Genomic DNA, 10,935 nt, shown 5'->3' with positions numbered 1-10,935 from the left:
TGTAGAGTTTCAGCTGGCAACGGCGGATGGCACGGTGGATTGTTTTCACTGACAATGGTTTCTGGAAGTATTCCTGAGCCCATTCTGTGATTTCCTTTACAGTAGCATTCCTGTTTGTGGTGCAGTGTCGTTTAAGGGCCCGGAGATCACGGGCATCCAGTATGGTTTTACGGCCTTGACCCTTACGCACAGAGATTGTTCCAGATTCTCTGAATCTTCGGATGATGTTATGCACAGTTGATGATGATAGATGCAAAGTCTTTGCAATTTTTCGCTGGGTAACACCTTTCTGATATTGCTCCACTACCTTTCTGCGTAACATTGTGGGAATTGGTGATCCTCTACCCATCTTGGCTTCTGAGAGACACTGCCACTCAGAGAAGCTCTTTTTATACCCAATCATGTTGCCAATTGACCTAATTAGTGTTTATTGGTCTTCCAGCTCTTCGTTATGCTCAAATTTACTTTTTCCAGCCTCTTATTGCTACTTGTCCCAACTTTTTTGGTTATGTTGAAATTTTGAATCAATATATTTTTCCTTTAAAATGATACATTTACTCGGATTAAACGTTTGATCTGTCATCTACGTTCTATTACAAATAAAATATTGACATTTGCCATCTCCACATCATTGCATTCAGTTTTTATTCACAATTTGTTTAGTGTCCCAACTTTTTTGGAATCCGGTTTGTATATATATATATATATTCAAGGCATTCGTAGTCTGAATCACAATTTGATTGTATGGGTAGTTACAGTTACGGCCGAAATTATCGGCATCCCTGGAATTTTCCCAGAAAATGCACCATTTCTCCCAGAAAATTGTTGCAATTACAAATGTTTTGGTATACACATGTTTATTTCCTTTATGTGCATTGGAACAACATGAAAAAACAGAGAAAAAAAGCCAAATTTGACATAATTTCACACAAAACTCAAAAACCGGGCTGGACAAAATTATTGGCACCCTCAACTTAATATTTGCTTGCACGCCCTTTGGAAATAATAACTGAAATCAAGCGCTTCCTATAACCATCAACAAGCCTGTTACACCTCTCAACTGGAATTTCTGACCACTCTTCTTTTGCAAACTGCTCAAGGTCTCTCAGATTTGAAGGGTGCCTTCTCCCAACAGCAATTTTGAGATCTCTCCATAAGTGTTCAATCGAATTTAGATCCGGACATTGCTGGCCACATCAGAACTCTTCAGCACTTTGTCTTCAACCATTTCTGGGTGCTTTTAGAGGTATGTGTGGGGTTATTGTCCTACTGGAACACCCATGACTTCTGACACAGACCCAGGTTTCTGACACTGGGCCCTACATTGCGCCCCAATTTCGTTTGGTAGTCTTCAGATTTCATGATGCCTTGCACACAGTCAAGGTATCCAGTGCCAAAGGCAGCAAAACATCCCTAAAACATCTTAGAACCTCCACCATGTTTGACTGTAGGTACTGTGCTCTTTTCTTCTTAGGCCTCATTCCGTTTTCTGTAAACAGTAGAATGATGAGCTTTATCAAAAAGCTCTACCTTGGTCTCATCTGTCCACAAGACGTTCGCCCAGAAGGATTTTGGCTTCCTCAAGTACATTTTGGAAAACTCCAGTCTGGCTTTTTTATGTTTCTGTGTCAGCAGTGGGGTCCTCCTAGCTCTCCTGCCACAGTGTTTCATTTTGTTCAGATGTTGACGGATGGTTCAAGCGGACACTGTTGCACCCTGAGTATACAGAACAGATGGAATATGTTTTGAAGTTGATTGGGGCTGTTATCCACCATTTGGATTATCCTTCATTTGCAGTAATTTATCAATTTCTGTCTTACATCCATGTCCAGGAAAATCAGCAACAGTGCCATGTGTTGTGAACTTCCTGATTATGTTGCGTACAGTGGACAAAGGAACATGAAAATCACTGGAGATGGACTTGTAGCCTTGAGATTGTTGATATTTTTCCACGATTTTTGTTCTCAAGTCCTCAGACAATTCTCTGCTCTTCTTTCTGTTCTCCATGGTTAGTGTCGCACACTCAGACACACAACAGAAAGGTTGAGTCAACTTTTTTCCATTTTAACTGGCTTCAGGTGTGATTGCTATATTGCCAGCACTTGTTTCATGCCACAGGCGAGTTCAAATGAGCATCATATGCTTGAAATAAAACGATTTACCCACAATTTTGAAAAGGTGCCAATAATTATGTCCGGCCCATTTTTGGAGTTTTATGTGACATGATGTCAGATTTGGCTTTTTTTCTCTGTTTTTTTTTGTTCCAATGCACATAAAGGAAATCAACATGTGTATACCAAAACATTTGTAATTGCAACAATTTTCTGGGGGAAATGGTGCATTTTCTGGGAAAATTCCAGGGGTGCCGATAATTTCGGCCTTGACTGTACCTACCAGGTAACGCTTGTGGTTGGTCAGCAAGTCGGCTAACATCCGCCACGGTGCCCTGTTTCAGTTGCAAGAAGCAGATAATAGAACGGTTGAAATAGTTTTACTGTCAAATAATGCAAAGAGTATGCGACACGTGTTTCGCCCTAATTCTGGGCTCATCAGGCATACACACTCACTGCACCCCCTCACGAGAATCGAACCTTGGACGTCAGCGCTAGATGCAAAGCCTCTTGCGTTGCACCATGGCGTGTGGTTCGTTTATTTGACAGTATGTAGATCGGGGTAACTACATTTAAGGCATTCGTAGTCTGAATCACAATTTGATTGTATGGGTGGTTACCTACCAAGTAACGAGACACCATGGCGGATGTTAGCATTACCTGGTAGGTAAAATACCCGTGCTTTGCAGCAGAGAAGTAGTGTGTTAAAGAAGTTAAGAAAAAGAAAAGGAAACATTTTAAAAATAACGTAACATGATTGTCATTGTAATTGTTTTGTGACTGTTTTGAGTGTTGCTGTCATCAAGGATTTGATTATCATTACTTATATCAATCAGGTTCGTATTTGAAGGATGTGTTGTGTTCAAGTTACATTCCATGTTTGTCTAGTCTATCCCTGACCATCTCATCTTCATTGTCAACCGTTGTAAAGATAACAGGTTTCATTCATCGAAGTGATCACTACCCAAATCGGTACTCGTGAATCTAAGATGTTTAACAGGCATTCCTGGTATTAAGTTGTGATTTGCCTGCGAATATTTAGTGGCAGCGTGTCTATGAACGTAATTTAAACTTAAGCTTTACACCTTGCTTTCCTATTGATATGTCTACAAAGGCTTGTTCAGCTTCAGAGGGTTGTTCCTTTCTTACTGCATCAATAAACAGCTCGTCTTCCTCTTTATCTGAGACATCACACACTGCATGCACGGGTTTACCTTTCCCAGTCCTGCAAACTTTAGCGAAGTGGTTCAATTTACCATATTTTTACACTGTCTTCCTTTAGCTGGACATTGACTTTTTCCACCATGTGCTTTGTTTCCGCAGTAGCTGCACTTATGAATATGCTTGTATGTGTCACTCACTTCATATTCTTTTGCTGCCTTCTGAATTGTGCAATGCGTTTTTTGTTCAGCGCTCTTTGAAGCTCTTCCTTGTTCTCTACGCACTGCGTTCATAGTCAGTTCACGTGAGCCGCTTGGAGTACATGCATCGAAGGTTCTCAGCTGCGCTTGTGCAATCTTGTGCGATTTTGCGATGTCCACGGCTTTATTTAATGTTAGCTCAGACCCAGCATTTAAAAGTTTCTCTCGCACTTTTGCTGAGTTTGTGCCAAACACTAGTCTATCCCTGACCATCTCATCTTCGTTTGCATGAGCACAGTCATTCACCCGCGAATATTTAGCGGCAGCGTGTCTTTTGGATTGCTGCTGACGGATGGCCTTATATGGGCAGGCACTCAATTACGTTGGAAGTGTGATGAAGGGGGATGCAACTCCGCCTCACAGGGTGACCGAGCTGCAGGCTATGGCCGTATATATGTACGTAAGTAGGTTCCAGTTATGACCGTTACGCGTAGAATTTCAAAATGAAACCTGCTTAACTTTTGTAAGTAAGCTGTAAGGAATGAGCCTGCCACATTTCAGCCTTCTATCTACAAGGGAAGTTGGAGAATTAGTGATGAGTGAGTGAGTGAGTGAGTGAGTGAGTGAGTGAGTGAGTGAGTGAGTGAGTGAGTCAGTCAGTCAGTCAGTCAGTCAGTCAGTCAGTCAGTGAGGGCTTTGCCTTTTATTAGTATAGATACTGCCCAAAAAAATTAAAGGAACAGTTTTGAATGAGAGTATCGCATCAAATCAATAAAACTTGTGGGCTATTGATCTGGTCAGTGAAGTAGCAGAGGGGCTTGTTAATCAGTTTCAGCTGCTTTGGTGCACTAGAGCGGCAACAATAAGAGAGACGACCCCCAAAACAGGAATGAATGATTTAACAGGTGGAAGGAAGCCACTGATATTTTTCCCTCCTCATGTTTCATCACTACTGGTAGCATGAGGCCATACCTGGACCCTACATAGCTGGCACTGGTAGTCCTACTTCTCCAGGATGGCAAATCAATACCATGTGGCATTGCCAGAAGTTTTGCTGTGTCTCCCAGCACAGTCTCCAGGGCATGGAGAAGATACCAATAGACAGACAGGCAGTTATTCTATGAGAGCTGGACAGGGCCCCTTGTAGAAGGTCCTTAACCCTTCAGCAGGACCCACCAGTATCTGCTTCTTTGGGCAAGGAGGAACAGGATGAGCACTGCCAGAGCCTACAAAATGGCCTCCAGCAGGCAGACAGGCAGGCCACTGGTGTGAATGTCTGTGACCAAACAATCAGAAACAGACTTCATAAGAGTGGACTGAGGGCCCGACAATGTCCTCTACTGGGTACCATACAGCTCAATTGACATTTTCCATAGAGTACCAGAATTGGAAGGTCCACCACTGGCACCCTGTGCTTTTCAAAAATGAGAGCAGGTTCACCCTGAGCACATGTGACAGACGTGAAAGGTTCTAAAGAAGCCATGGAGAATGTTATGCTGCCTGTGATATCTTTCAGTATGACCGGTTTGGTGGTGGGTCAGTGATGGTCTGGGGAGGCATATCCATGGAGGGACACACAGACCTCTACAGGCTAGACAACGGCACCTTGACTGCCATTAGGTATTGGGATGAAATCCTTGGACCCATTGTCAGACTCTATACCGGTTCCTCCTGGTGCATGACAATGCTCGGCCTCATGCAGTGAGATGTTGAAAGAATTGATACCATTGACTGGCCCCCACGTTCACTCACCTGACCTCAATCCTATAGAACACCTCTGGGTGGGACACTATGTTTCGGTTCCTCGGATACCACCAAGTTGCACCTCAGACTGTCCAGATGCTCAGTGATGCCCTGGTACAGATCTGGGAGGAGATCCCCCAGAACACCATCCGTCATTTCATTAGGAGCATGTCCCTATCTTGTCAGGCCTGCATACAAGCACAGGGGGTGGGGGAAGGAAAGTGTTGGGCGGGCATACAAACTACACAGTACAATTTGGATTTGCTACAATGAAATTTTGGCAAAATGGACTTGCCTGCTTGCTACATAATTTTTTCCCTTTGGTTTTCGGGGTGTCTTTGTATTCAGCCCTCTCTCTGTAGGTTGATCATTTTCATTTCCATCCTTTCGTTCCTAACACATCACCATATCAGTCCATAGCAGTAGAGATATCTCATTTAGATGTGATTTGTTTTCAAAAGTTTTGACTCTCCATTTATCAGGAGTATTCAATCCTTTTCCTTTAATTATGTTCCTGTATATACAAGCTTCATGTTCAGTTTTAGACAATGCAAGTTTTATTGAAAATGTGACTCCTAAATAAAGATATGTAAGACTCTTATTGTTGTAGACTATGTTTGTAAGTGAACAGTAAAGTCTTGATCAGGATGCTCAGTTTCCAAGCTGTGGGATTATCGACTAGTCCAGCAAAGTGCCATTTGTAGACGGTATTGATACACGAGGGGGCTCTGCTCAAATCTATCAGTTCTAGTTGAGTTAATACGTGAGTTGACTGGGTCAGCACAAATTAAAACACTCAGTATTGTCACTACCAAAAACAAAATGTTATTAATAATTATTCAGTATAAATTGTACAACCATTTCAAGAAATATTTACAACTAGCCAACATGCGGCTTAGCATACGTCACATATAATTATTTATTGATTTGTGAACACTTCCTGAAAGACACAGTTGTCAAAATGGGGAGGGTTTGAGGATACAACTGTCAGTGAATGAAAAGATGGAACTCCTGAGAGAGCAACATACATTTGTCCGTGACTGAAAACCGGTTTTGGCAGATACAGGCATATCTTTTTGAAAGTTTGGCCCTGTGCCTTATTAATTGTCATTGCAAACGCCAATCTAACAGGAAATTGTGTGCATGTAAAAGTAAAAGGCAAATTAGAATCTGATGGGGTCAGGGAAATCCAGGGAATAAGGACAGTTTGTGAGGTAGCAGATGTGATAGTCTTATACTCCAGTACATTGCAGTGAATGCTGGTAACAGAAAGTCTTGTGCCTTACAGAGACGGATCTCCTCAACCATGTGCAAATCCATTCAACACAAACATTTGTCTGCAGCCACGCTGATGTGATGTCACCTTCCCACTATCCTCTTACTGAAAAACATTTGCAAACACATTTCACACCGGAATTTCAATGCAACATTTGTTCAGAAACCTTCACGCTCCAGAAATATCTCAATGCACATTTAAAATCACACTCCACTGAACGAATGATGCAATGTGAACATTGCCAGCAATACTTCAAAACAACTCTTGCTCTCAAGAAGCACTTACAAACTCATTCCAATTCCTTTCAGTGTCAACTCGCAAACCCCATGCACCGCCATCGCATTCAGTTTTACGCAGTTTTTCAAGAAGATACCGCCATTCCTGTCCAAGAACATACCATTGGCCCACCTACTGCAGTATGTACTTCTTGCAATGCTCTTCATTGGCCATCAGTGGAGTTGGCAGGCGGGGCTCTGTCGTGCATATCCTATGATGCGTGAGGAGGGTTAGAGTTGGCGGGCGGGGCTCTGTCGAGCGTATTGCATGGTTTTAGAGTTGGCGGGTGGGGCTCTGTTAGAGTAGGTGGGCGGGGCTCTCTGTCTTGCGTGCCCTTAGTGAATTATATATATAGATTAACAATAATGATGGGTCAGTTGAACTGAAAGAAAAAATAATCTTCTTTGTGCATTTTAACAAACAGACTTATCAGGGAATATACTGAAGTATGCCCACTTCTATATATTATATATAAATAATTTGTAATGGGGATAGACATGTTTGCTTGTAATATTCAAAAATGTAATCAAACTGTACAATGCAGTTATAAAAATTAAAGAAAAAATGCAGATGGCACAACTTAATCAACAAGGTGTCCTTTATTATTTACATCAATGATTAAATCAATTATACTCAATTCTATTACGCACAGTCAGTTTAACATTCAGAAATAAAAAAAAAAAAAAAAAAAAAGAAATAAAAAAGGCCAAAGACAAATAAAACAAGTGACACGTTTATTAGAGGAGCCGCTGAGATGGAATCCCAAGTTGAGATGCCTCAGTGATGCTGTCTGTCTTTGCTACTCCAACAGTTGAAGGTCAAGTTTGTCAAACTCTTCACTCACTTTAAAAAAAAAAAAAAAGAAAAAAAGATTTACTTTCACTAATACTAAAAAGTGTATTAATGCACATTTTAAATTTAACTTTAAACATACATTTACATGTATTAAGTTTATATTCTTGTCTAAATTGACTACAAGTAAAATGGTATTCTGATTAACAGAAAGATGGTGCTGAAAAGAAAAAGAAAGGACCGTCTGCTCCCAACACCACATGACGTACCACTCATGGTCTGCTGGTCCATCAATGAACAGACCATCTGCTTCTTACTCACACAGATACTCTCTCTACTCAGAGATTCACTGAAGCCAAATGATCCTCTGGCATCAGCATATCCAGAATGGTGTGAACTCGGGGTGTCGATCTTTCTAAAAGTACCTACAGCTCTTGACAGCACTTCATCAGGTAGTTCTAGAGGCCATCTGTCAGCTCCTCATCTCCTACTGTATAGAGGTCATTACCTGGTGACCTTTAGGAACTTCATTTTTAAACCATTTCGATGACATCTTTTCAGACACAGCAGCTGTTGGACAAGCAAATACAAGAGTTTGGTGCTAATAAGTCATCACAGGTCTTTGCTACTAGATGGATTACAAAAACAAAGTTTTACTTGTTACCTGAACTAAGTTACCAGCAAGTGATCATCTGCTCCATGGCCCTTTATGATGAAATTCAACAGTTTTTCATGTTGAGTCCTCCTGGAGGCCCTGCTGATCTCTGCAGCCTCATAAACCTGAGCCCCTTGTTCTCGAGTCAGCTGCCCAACTGCAGCCACACAGCCAGCCTGCTCTCCTACACGGTGGACACACAAATAAATACATCAGACTGTCACATGAAGTATTTGTCTTATGCAAGCTGTCTGGTTTTGGTCTGAACACTCTTGTTTTCTCATAAAAGTGGACACTTTGGAATAAAGTTCAAACTGTGAGAATTACTCTGTGGTTCACTACAAAAACTCTCGTTCGTGGTTATCTTAATAGTTTTTTAGAATACATTCATTATTTCAGAGTATTATGAATACCCCCAATCTGGACACTACCTAAAGTAATATGCAAGTCACAGGCATGTCATCATCCTAAGATAAAAAGGGTATATACAGTGCTCTCCACTATTATTGACACCACTTGTAAAAATCAGTAAGAAGGGTTAAAAAAAATCCCTGTTTGCTGAAGAAATGTCATCTTGCACTGAAAAAACGAGAAACCTCGGACTTTTAATTGAAACAATTTCATTCAAAGAAAAACAAAGCCCTCGTCAAGAAATAAATATTATTAAACTTAACATTTTTATAAGGGATGTCATTAATAGTGGAGGGCACGTTAAACGAATGACACAATTAAAGGTATGCCACACATGAAGAAATAAAAAAATTATTATCAGCATCTTTAAAAGACTGACAGTAAAATCAAAAGGTCCCTCCTAGTCAGATAAAAAGCAGACTGAGAGAGGATAAGAGATAAAGTATTGAACTCCTACACAATCTAAACACAAATGTAAAGTCACATAAAACTTACAGTTCATATTCAAACACCATCAACGTGTCTACTCCACAGTCTACTGAACCAGCAGGGACGTCCTAGGAAAAGTAGGAAAGAAAATAAAAATACACGTGAAAGTCAAACACTACAAGTGAATGACAAGTTTCAGAAATGGGTGTTTGCAATTTACCTGATTTTTCATTAACATCCAATTTCCAGAAGATATTCTTGTAGCAAGTTGGCTGAAAGGAAAAAAATATAAATGTCACTTATAATTAAATTGAAAAGGCTCTGTGCAAATCGCAACACTCAGTCTGAGTCACATACAAGTTAGTGGCGCACTGCCCATTGCAGGAAAGTAACAGTTTAGAAATGGCAGGCATCATCTGCACAAAACTACCACGGAATTCTATTAAAATTGACTGTACAAAAACATCGCAGATTATTTGGTATTACAATTTAGACACATTACTCCAACATAAGGAACTAAACTGAAAAGAAAAAAAGGTAATATCGTGCACCACTGTAGTCAGTCTGAACTTTTCCAAAAGCCTACTTCACGACAGAATAACTGATCAAGCGTTTCCTAGATGCTTGTAAATTTTTAGTTTTCCATGCCCAGTCGAGGAGTTCTCATGAAACTCGCCTTGTGGAATTTGAAGAGTTGCCGGTACCGCTGAGTGCCGATCCACTTCAAACACTGAATAAAAATCAATTACTACAGCGAAAATGATTATTAATACAAACGTATGGTTCACAGTACAAACATAACCATGCCAAACAAAGTTATCAAAAATACGAAAAAAACTTCAACTTTCAAACGTTTTCATTTCGAAGCACAGTTACTTCCTTTGTCAAAAATAAGAGCAATCAGTTTCGTCGCTTTTTCTTCTTTTGTCTAATGGAGTTTCATCGCCTCGGTTTCTTTTTTTTTTTTTTTTTTTTTTGTCTCCTTTCGTTTAATGGAATTTCGTCGCTTGGTACAACGGCAGGTTATTTAAGAGGAAACTCTATAAGGCGGAACCTCAAAGAGGTAGAGATCACGAACTGTGAAACGTTTGGTTAAACTTACACTTGATAGACAATTTCAAACGCTGATAATTGGACAGGTGCGTTTTAGAGTAACAACAATCTCATTCGTTGAAGTTGAGAATTAGCCAATAGCCACCTGTATTTACAGTTATCCCGCCTTCAGATCCGCCCATAATGTCTCCGGTCTGCAGCGATACCCTTCTCGAGAAGCGCAGACTCGGTCATCTACGACCCCAGCATTCGCGTCCGTCCTCTGTCACATCGCTTTCGTTGAAAAACTAGTAACGTTGATTTACCCTAAAAGACGATATTAATATACCTTCCTCCAATCTATTCATCTGACTTGCAAGGCCCTAATACAAGGGGTAAAAAAATGAATCAAAGAAAAATTTTAAATACTGACATACAGTAAACTGTTCACAATGACATTTAAACAAAAAACACTGTAAACCCTGCAGTCCAAATAACTTAGTTCTTTTAACTTGTGTAAAATTAAATCTTTATTAAAAGTTTAACTAACTTAAAAATATAATGTTCTAACTGGCAATATAATTTTGAGTTTTGTAAACTTTATTTATTTGATGGTGTACAACTTAGTTTTGGATTAAGTATCTTATACACAGAATTATAAAGTCACTGTCACTGTGAATTCTCGAGTTATGACGTTAATGTGTCTGCATTATTACGTCTGTTGTATGCGCCTCCACCAATGCGACGCGGGAAAGAAAGACGGAAAAACGCTGAGTATTTATTGTAATAATATATAATATAAACTAAAAAATAACCGTTGTCTTGTTAGTTTGTTGATATGTATGAGTC

At 40.2% G+C, this 10,935-nt stretch overlaps 1 long non-coding RNA gene across 1 annotated transcript; it reads right to left on the bottom strand.

The window, feature by feature from the left end:
* Positions 1-7,792: 7,792 nt before the first annotated feature.
* On the bottom strand, positions 7,793-9,312 carry LOC120533489. Its single transcript, XR_005634509.1, has 4 exons — positions 9,275-9,312; positions 9,121-9,182; positions 8,224-8,398; positions 7,793-8,129 (listed from the first exon to the last, which is right to left on the bottom strand). It is a non-coding gene; the product is annotated as an uncharacterized LOC120533489 (long non-coding RNA).
* Between the last annotated feature and the right edge of the window lie 1,623 nt (positions 9,313-10,935).

Source organism: Polypterus senegalus, chromosome 8, assembly GCF_016835505.1.
Source record: "Polypterus senegalus isolate Bchr_013 chromosome 8, ASM1683550v1, whole genome shotgun sequence".
Classification (NCBI taxonomy): Eukaryota; Metazoa; Chordata; class Cladistia; order Polypteriformes; family Polypteridae; genus Polypterus; species Polypterus senegalus.
The sequence above is the reverse complement of the archived record's forward strand: the minus strand, read 5'-3'. Positions and strand labels throughout refer to the sequence as shown.